The sequence below is a fragment of the Panicum hallii genome, chromosome 4 (genome assembly GCF_002211085.1).
Source record: "Panicum hallii strain FIL2 chromosome 4, PHallii_v3.1, whole genome shotgun sequence".
Classification (NCBI taxonomy): Eukaryota; Viridiplantae; Streptophyta; class Magnoliopsida; order Poales; family Poaceae; genus Panicum; species Panicum hallii.
In genome coordinates this window covers 30,040,907-30,050,506 of record NC_038045.1, presented here as the reverse complement: position 1 = coordinate 30,050,506, position 9,600 = coordinate 30,040,907, and the positions used below count along the sequence as shown (strand labels likewise).

General features: G+C 42.0%; 1 long non-coding RNA gene across 1 annotated transcript; it reads right to left on the bottom strand.

Annotated features, from left to right (window-relative positions):
- Positions 1-2,553: 2,553 nt before the first annotated feature.
- On the bottom strand, positions 2,554-3,997 carry LOC112890077. The gene is made up of 3 exons (XR_003228251.1): positions 3,840-3,997; positions 3,588-3,733; positions 2,554-2,795 (listed from the first exon to the last, which is right to left on the bottom strand). It is a non-coding gene; the product is annotated as an uncharacterized LOC112890077 (long non-coding RNA).
- Positions 3,998-9,600: the final 5,603 nt, after the last annotated feature.

Here is a 9,600-nt window from a genome sequence, read left to right as displayed (position 1 = left end):
ACCGATTCCAACTCGGACTTGATAACAAAGAGACACTCAGATTCGGCAACCGCAAGATGAATAGGTTACCCGAATTCAAGTCGGTCTCGGCCAACACGCGCTTAACCGATTCCAAGTCGAACTTCACAGCCAAAGTGTATTCTGATTCGGCCAAAACAGTGATGAAAAGGCAGCGTACGTGACCAAACGTGACAAGAACTCGAAACTCTACAGGACTACAACTAAGACTAGCAACTCGACACAACCGATGCAGCCGAAAACTCAACAAGCCCTAACTAAGCAGTACTAGTAAAGGCTCAAAAGGGTCTATAGGATTGTGGTGGGAAAAAATTCTACTATTTTTGGCTTTTTCTGGACTGTAGGAAAATAAAAATAGCGAAGGATTGGAAGTCTCTCACCGAACAATCTTGCTCTGATTACCAACTAATGTGAACCCGTTAGGGATTGTTCCTGATCTTTCGATGAGAGGTGTAGAATAACTCGATTGATGGAGGAGACAACGTTCACGGCCCGACTACAGCCTTCCAAGGATGCTGTGCCTTAGCAACCAATACACCACCTTCTTTGGTTGCCGCGATCTTGTGGAGCGCGACACCCGGCCACTAGGGCACTCGTCCTGCAAGCAATCGAAGAACTAGCAAGAACAAGTACTGAAATTACGAGATGTAATTGAAGGTCTCAAACCGAATCTCAATATTGATGGGGTTCCGAAAACAAGTGGACAGGCGGCTGGATCAGCATGCGCGTCTACAAGGAAGTAGCAAAAGCTAAACTTGCATCTAACAAAACCCGCGTGTTCTTGATGGCGGCTAAAGGTTATAAAGAAGTGGGAGAATGACCACAAGGGTGCTGGGGTCGTGTTCCAACCCTAGGACGCATCCGTCTTGGACTCAACTTGATACACGGCCCGTTGGGCCAAATTAAGGTAACACAGCACCATGGCTGAAAAAGACTCTGTAGTAAATTTAGGATTGCAGTTGACTCCGAACAGATATGGAGGTGATTCCGGATCCGTTGGAAAGTAGATGTGATAAGCTTTCCAGAAAGTACTCGACCGACCAAAACAGAGTCCGGATGAAGTCATGGCGGCCGTCACAAGTCGTGTCTGTCCTGCAGTCCGAATCCAGCCTGCGCGATGCCTCTTCCCTTTTGATCCAATCCATTGTTCCTGAGTAAAACAAGAGTGCACATGTCTCCATTCTCTAAATATGATGAATCTGAGCTTAAGAGTGAACTTACTTGATGGGTAAGCCGACGAGCACGAGCGCGAGTAATAGGACCAAGAGGTGTTGTTGAAGTAGATACTGGTATAGGTGTGGATGTATTGTTAGTGGCGATGTTCTCATCATAGACGATGCCCTCGGTTGCTTGCCGAGCTTAGGGCAAACCGCTAATGTGCACGTCCCAACAAGATCATCCTTCCAGGACAAGTGTTCACATCATCAAATATTCAAATTGACGGATCTACCATGGCAAGAGGTTCCAATCCTTGATAGGGATATTTGACTAATGATTGCACATGAATTAGCATTAACCGCACAAAGTGCGACTCCTGACACACTTGACCACATCACATTTCTCTCTCATTCGGACTTTAAATTAGTTGATCCTTATATCTATTTTGACGAGGGCTATTAATTGCTGAACTCTATTTTGCAATCAGTCCACATCATTTTTTTATCATTTCTTATTCCAACTCGTCTTAATTGGCCTTAAGGTTAATTTTGAGTGTGAACAGATTCCTTGGTTCGGACCGACAAAATATCGCGAGTATCATTTCTAGACTATTGGTGGTTCGGACCGACAAAATATCGCGAGTATCATTTCTAGACTATTGGATTTGTATTTGATGAATTCAAGAAAGGTGGTGCTAGGTTTTACCCTTAAACTCTTGTTACTATGGCACCACTGATGTTTGTCCAAAGTTTCACATGCGTCTCTGTAGTGATTCGAGGCTTTGTCTATTTTGGTTATCTAGGGGTTGGGATTTCTCGGAAGAGTTTGTACAAGGTTTTGATGACCTGCATTGTTTAGCAGCCATACGGCGAGGCGAGGAGCGGCGGGGTACCTACTGGTTCATTAGTCAAATTGCTCTACCCACTATTTGTTATGTCAGTAACTCGACTAGCTCATATATGGGTAAAGCCGCTACTTCCTCTGCTGACTCGTAAGTTTTGTAAATATTTGAGATGAAAAAATTGCGGAGTATCATCTGTCAATAAAGAAGTATCTTCATACTGGCAGGCAAATCAATAACGGCCACTACCTGCAGACAGCGTGCCCCGGCAGCATATCTCTATCACACGAGGCCAACCAGGAGGCTATGCATGCATGTCCCCAACATCTCCTGTAGGCTTTGTTTGGCAATCGTGGATCACTACCCAAGCGAGAAATCACCCACGGGGGGTTTGGGTGAATCCCCTCCCACCACCCAATCCCCTTCCACACATATGATTGAATCCCTTCATTCCCCAGCGTTATTTGGATGGCACATTAATTAGCTCCGGTGGAGCTATATTGTATTGGTACAGTACTACACGCTCATCAATTGCAAACTGCACATATATTTTACAGATAGGGTTCTGTATACACATATTGACACATGTATGCAAAATTAATACATTAATAGTCTAAAAAATAGACTAGTGACGGAAAAAAAAAGATAGGCCTTCCAATCTGATCTAATCTCATCATCCATAAAAGACTCGAAAAACTACGATGGCAAAACAGTGAAGACCATCAGTACCCAACAGATAGACCTTCCAATCTGGTCCATCTCTGCATTAGCCTCCCCACTGCATGAAGGAGCAAATGTGAGAGCATAATTTGTTGTCCCCTACACTTAGGTACAAAAGTGATCATGTGTACTGATGGGAGTGACTATGTCATGCAAATCCACTGAACAAGATGCTTTATATGAAAGCTTACATATTAAGTATGCATTTTCAAACATCAAAATGAAAGATTTCGGTATACATTGGCAAAGATAAAGCCACACTAAACTTCGGAGAAAGAAAGCTGGAATTTAATATAAGGAAATCAAGGGGATGTTTTGGTCTTCCTGAAATATTTGACATAAAGCCGAAGAATGAACCATAATGAGACTTCTGATTAGGTTTCTCTTCAGTTAAATCATGCCATTTCTAGTAGCCTTAACATAGGTGCCTTCTTAAACTAAGAAATTACATATGAACTGAAAATAAGAGAGTATCTCCAAAGGCAGCAGCAAATACTAGTAGAAACAGAACTACTAGGAACTCTAAAAGTTCCCACAAAATACATATGTATTGAGAATAAGAGACTATCTCAAAAGGCAGCAGCAAGGCTACAAAATACTGTAAAAAGAAAAAGAAAAGGAAGGAGAAGATACTGACACCTGCTTTTGATGTGTACAAAAGAAAAAAAAGAAACTCTATAGTTCACCATGCTTTACAGATCTCGTGAGAAGATGTAAGTAACAAATCCAGTCTATTAGCTCCAAATTTTAGGTAATGAATCCACAGACCACAATCGCACCCTAATGTTTGAGACAAGGTCCAGAACCTGAGATGGATCTAGCACTGATGAGGAAGAAGGTGATTCAATACCTGAGATCGATCTGGCACCGATATGGAGACAAGATGCGAGAAGTTGCTCGAGTGGTGGGGTGGGGAATTGCCGTAGAGAGATGGAGAACGGACACCGTATGACTCGAGGACGGCGTGGGAGCCCGTGGTGAAAATCAACTCTAACCCTAGCAGCAAGAAGGCAGGAGGATGGGCCGATGAAACAGAAGAAGAGGAAGAATGAGGGGATAACTTGGAGGATGTGATGGGGGAGGTAAACCGGAGGACGTGCACCTGGATCCACCCACCGCCGTCGAACTCGATGGCGCCAGCGCCGTGTGGAAGCGGCGGCTGCGGCGGCGTTGCCTTCGGGAGCGGAACGAGCGAAGGGAGCTCCCAATTCGTTCCCGGTCGGAGGCGGAGCGGAGCGGCACCCACGTGGTTTGGCGGGGTTTGGTTTGGATCCGTTCCGACCCCCGCACAGCCAAATGCACTTTTAGCATACGATACGGGTTTCTTCCCCACGTGGGTCTGCTCCCCCGGGTGACGGGGTTTCAGCTCCAATCCCCCTCAATCCCGCCCTATCGAAACGAAGCCGTAGTCCTATTGTATGTAACTGAAGACTTACTCCCCGACCCCCCCCCCCCCCAACACCCACTCACCCCACACACACAAAAAGTAAGAAAAATTGTAACTGAAAGTAGCCTCACTAGCCTGACTCATCAGAGAGCATGCTTGTTTGGTACAGGCAAGATGGCCAATACGATGCAGATGCAGACCCAGACCGGAGCACGCGTCCACGGTGCGCTCGGCCCAGGGCACATGCAGGCCTGCAAGTCAAAAGTTAACTGCGCACTGTTCTCAGTCGCAGCGCAACAGCACACAAGCAGAAGTGGTCTTGTTATAATATCGGCCGTCAGGTCGTTAATTCTGAATAGTTTTATGGCACCCTGTGGCAGATAATAATGTCTATCAGGCTACTCCTCCGTTCTTAAATATAGGATATTATTAGCTTTTTCTTCATTTGACTTTTCGTTTCTACAAATATTTAAGTAAATAAATAAATCTACAAAGTTAGATCTAAAATATTATTGACAATAGATACAGTGATTTATTTTTACTTTATTTAACTAATTTCATTAAATAAATATTTCCGTCAAAGTTTGAAAAAAATTTAACGTTGTCATATATTTGAGAACGGAGTTAGTATTCAACAATACCTGTCTGCAGAAAAGCTACCATCATATTTTTTTTGTCAGTGTGACGTCGACATTAGCACGGCGCCGACCAGCAGCCATGAGGAGGCCGTTAACTGCCTTTGTGTAGAGAAAGGTGATTCAAATGCTTTCGGCCGTTCCTGCCCCAGTCCCAGCCAGCCTCCCAGGCGGATGCTTGATGCCTGCAGAAAGGTTTGTGTATCCATCGGACCATCACTGCATCTGCATGCTCTGCTGCTTAAAGGAATGTTCCAATGGACTGAGTACCATTTTTGGAGGGTAAAGTGAATCTGACCCGTTCCTAGTCCTGGATTTGCCTAAATACCTAACTGAATATTTAATGTACTACTTGACGCCATCAATCTTGTGTACTTCCAAATAGGTTCTACAAGATTATTACCTCCAGTTATGTGCTGTTACTGTTACTTCACTTTATTTTCGAATGAATGCTCCATAGGTGGAATACTAGATGATCCTCGTGCTTCATTTTATTTTCACAGTACATACTAAATTACTAATATGTTATTTGTCTTTTCACCTTACATATATGGCCAACCTTTTTCACAAGTTTCTTTCTCAATGTTCTTTTCAATATCTACATTCATATTATGTAGTTTTTACATGCTAGATACAAATAAGTTTGGACTACAAACTAAATACGGCAGCAGTTTGTTTACAAAAAACAGAAAATAAATGTCACTAAGTACAGGAAATTACGACAGAACATATTGAAAACTTCAAAATCAGAAACAAACTTCCAACGGTTCTCAAGAACGTACGAGTGTCTGCCAATGGAATCAATGAGAACGAATATGAATTTATTTGATGGTTTTACGCACAAAGCTTCCTGATCTTATTACTAAGGTTTAGTTTAACAAGCAACGCATATTTATAGCACCACGTACAAAATGAATATGAATAAGTTTTCATGTTTATCACCAGCAAGTCAGCACTAGAATGATGGTTTTGAAAACTACGTCAACAAAAACAATTTAATTTGTGTGTATATATGCAATACCTAAAGAAGGATCAATACCAACCAGATGTTCTAAACGGTGGACCAAAGCATCTTTGCTCTCACAAATTTGACTCTTTATTTCGCCATCTAATACAAATGTTGAGAAAATGAGAAATAAAATCTGCTATCATACCATACAACAGAGATGGTTGCAGTATCACCATTTCATAATTTGTGAGACTAAGTCACCGTCTATGGTTCAGTGGGCGTAATAGAAGGTCGTATTTTTCGCTAGCCGGATTATTGATGGGATGTTTTGGGCGAATGGGTCATGAACCGAAAATGAAAGGAGGATAGCGGGCAAAGAGGTGCCAGCAGGACTTTCGGTGCCGGTAATAGTCCCGGGGCCTCCGGATGGAACCAAAAGCTATGAATTATATGCTCACAGCCTAAAGAGGAGCAACATGAAGTGGGGTTGAAGGCCTTCTGAAGGATACAGCTGTGGATGGCGAGGATCTAGCAGCAACCTCTGCTTGGGCAGACCGCAAGCGAGATTCGTAGTGCACGCTTCTAGAAAACAAGTTATCAGTACAACTTATAATAAGCAAGTTTTTATAAACATATAAGCATGCTTTTGAAAAATCATAATCAGATTAGAACCAAGACAAAGCATTTTCTACCATGAAGAAATTGCCATCTCAAACATATGCAAGTGGGGTGATATCATTGAGAGGCACACAATGATCTAGTCGCATGTGATGCATCATCTAATTATACTTGTCTTTGCATATAGGAGTGTGTCAGTGTGGAAGAGAGAGAAGTGAAAAACAGAGTCCACTGAATATGATGCTTGGATGGGCACACCATATGGACAGTAGCAAGCCACGTGATGGCCGTAGTGTAGTCCTTCCGCACGACCAACCGTAGAGTAGTCTGTACCCCCAAATATACTGGTATATGAAAGTCTACGGAGACTTTTAGTACTTGTTGATAATATCAATCGGTACTAAAGGTCCACAATAGTACCGGTCAGTGTTACCATCCGGTACTAATGCTCCACCCACGTTAATAATACTAGTAACAGCATCTGGTACTAATGTATAGCCTTTAGTGTTGGTTGGTGCTACTATCCTGTACGAAAGGATCATTCTTGAGTTAGTTCAAACGGAAAGCGTCTCTCTTTCAAATATAACTGCTGTGTAGGTGAGATGGTAAGGAAGTTATACGTGAGGCAAGAGATTCCGAAGTTCGAATCCCATCCACAGCAAGCACACGTATTTCACGTGAAAAATCACGTGACTAGTAACTTGCTACTGATGCTTTCCTTACCGAATCATGCACCTGGTATTGATGATCAATACTTTTAGTCCAGTACCAAGTGTAGATCCGGTACTAATGGTCTTTGTTTCGAGTAGTCGCAACACAGCATAGGAGGTACGGCAGCTAATGGTCTTTTTTCTAGTAGTGGCAACTCAGAATATGAGGTACGGAAGAGCCATGTTAACGACGGGTATTACCGTGCACTACCGAGGGAGTGCAAAACCCAAGCTAAGAGGTACAACGATGAAAAGATCCTAGAATTGGCCAAGAACCTGACTTTGTCGTACCGACGGTGTTAAGGGTAAACTAAAAAATAGGAGGACCTGTGGGGGATATGTATGACCTTGGGTATCATCAAGACAGGCCTAGCTGACCACAATAGGGGCAACTCGGCCCAACAAGATGAAGGGAGATGGCATACAACAAAATGATCTTTCGCCACGCACATTAGTACCGGACACAATTGGGTCCGGTACTAAAATTGCTACGGTACCGGGTCCAAATTTAAAAATCTGTGGAGCCATTTAGTACCGAGCCAAGACACCACCTGGTACTAGATGTCACCATTTAGTATCGGTTGGTATTTTAACCCGGTACTAAAATGGCGCTGCCATCAGAGTACCAGTCAATGACACCACCCGGTACTAAAGGGTGTCATTTAGTATCGGTCGGTGTCTTGATCCGGTACTAAATGGTCCTCCACGGGTTACTTCAAAAGAAAAGTATCTCCCACCCAGTCATATATAATGCTTAGATATGATGGTAAGGAAACTATACGCAAGGCCAAAGGTCGTGGATTCGAATTCTCGCGCCCGCACACATGCATTTTCGCGTGAACAATTCGTGTGACTTGTGAATTGCGACAATGCGCGTGTGCGGACCTCTGGGGAGTTCATTATATTTTTTTTGTTTTTTCTGGATGGCGCGTTTAATACCGGTTGCGGCAACCAATGCTAAACGGCTCTCCATTTAGTGTTGGCCAAGCGGTACTGGTTGGGGCAACCAGTACTAACCGTGCCATCCGGTACTGATGCTAGTTTGTCTAGCAATGACACGAGCTAGGACAGCGTACGATGCAAGAACTTATTTAGGGAGTTTCTTTATAAATCAAGTTGATTGATATGTTCTTGTAACCTGATAAGGTTACATTCAAACTGACTTGTAACCGTATCCCCCCAATATTTAAGGTAGGTAAGGGGCCATTAAAAATATCTAAACCATATTCAGTACAAATTAAATCACACTAATAATACAAACCTAGAGCGCAAGATGTAAGGTTTTACACCAATTTGGTGATCCGAACCTGGTTAATTCTCTATGTGTTTATATGCATTATCAAGTTCTAGGTCTAGTGATACCCTCCAAAGAATCTACCATCAAGGCATAACTCTCGGTGGACTGACACACTAAAACCTGGCAGTAAGGATGGAAATGTGAATGAGGATATCCGAAATATCCAATATCCGTATCCGCTTAAACATCAATATGGATATCCGTATTCCTGTTCGAATTTAATGTTGTAGTAAAGTGGATACATCCGAATCCAATTTTCATTGATTTTCTTTATCCGATTCCACATTCGTATTCGACACTATCTGTATTCGTTTTCATTGAAACTATTTAAAAAGAGTTATATTCATTTCTCATAATCAATGTTATTAATTTTTATAAGGAGATTAAGTTTACTTTTAAATATTCTTGTTTTATATATTTGTTAGTGAAATTACTTGAATAATTTTTTATTTATATATTAATAAAAATTGTTTATTTGTTTATTGAAATATATTTTTATTTCTAGTTTTATTTCTATATATTTATTTATTAGAATATTTGTTGATAAATAAGCTATTTTTGACAAGCCTTTTTTATTATATTGTTATACTTTAGTTTGTACGTGTATAATAATTTTGTATTCTAAAACTACAAATAAAGAAAATAGCTAAACACTGTGGCAGAACCAACCTGAATTACACCGGCTCAAGTACGCGAGCCCTCTCTGGAGGGCTACCTCGTGCTTCAAACGGTATAACCCTATTGGCCTGTCGGGTAACGTCCCGATAAACCACCGAACATAGGATCCAACAAGGTACCTCACACGAAGGTGAGTCCAGAGATATAATACCAATACATTTTACACCACAGGCAGTTATAATACAAAAATATACAAAGTATCATTAACTCCTACTGAAGGAAGATTATTACAAAACAGGTTTAAATTTTAAGTTAAGGTAGCGGAGTTTGAAAAGCGTAAACATTGTACATGTCGTATTACAGATGTCTTGCTAGCCCTGGCATGATATCACTCGGTGGATTCTGTGTTGGCTGGGGACGGATCCCACTCCACGGACCAACCATCAGGTAGGGGGTAGGGCCACGGTGTAATGAAAGCTGGCTCATCAGGGAGATTACCTGAAGTAGATCAACAAAAGCAAGGCTGAGTATACTAATACTCAGCAAGACTTACCCGGAATTGGGTATACCTTAGCCCATAACTAGACTCATGAAGGCTTTTAGCTTTATGTAGAGTTTTTAGCTGAAAAGCAACAAAGAGTAGGTCCTT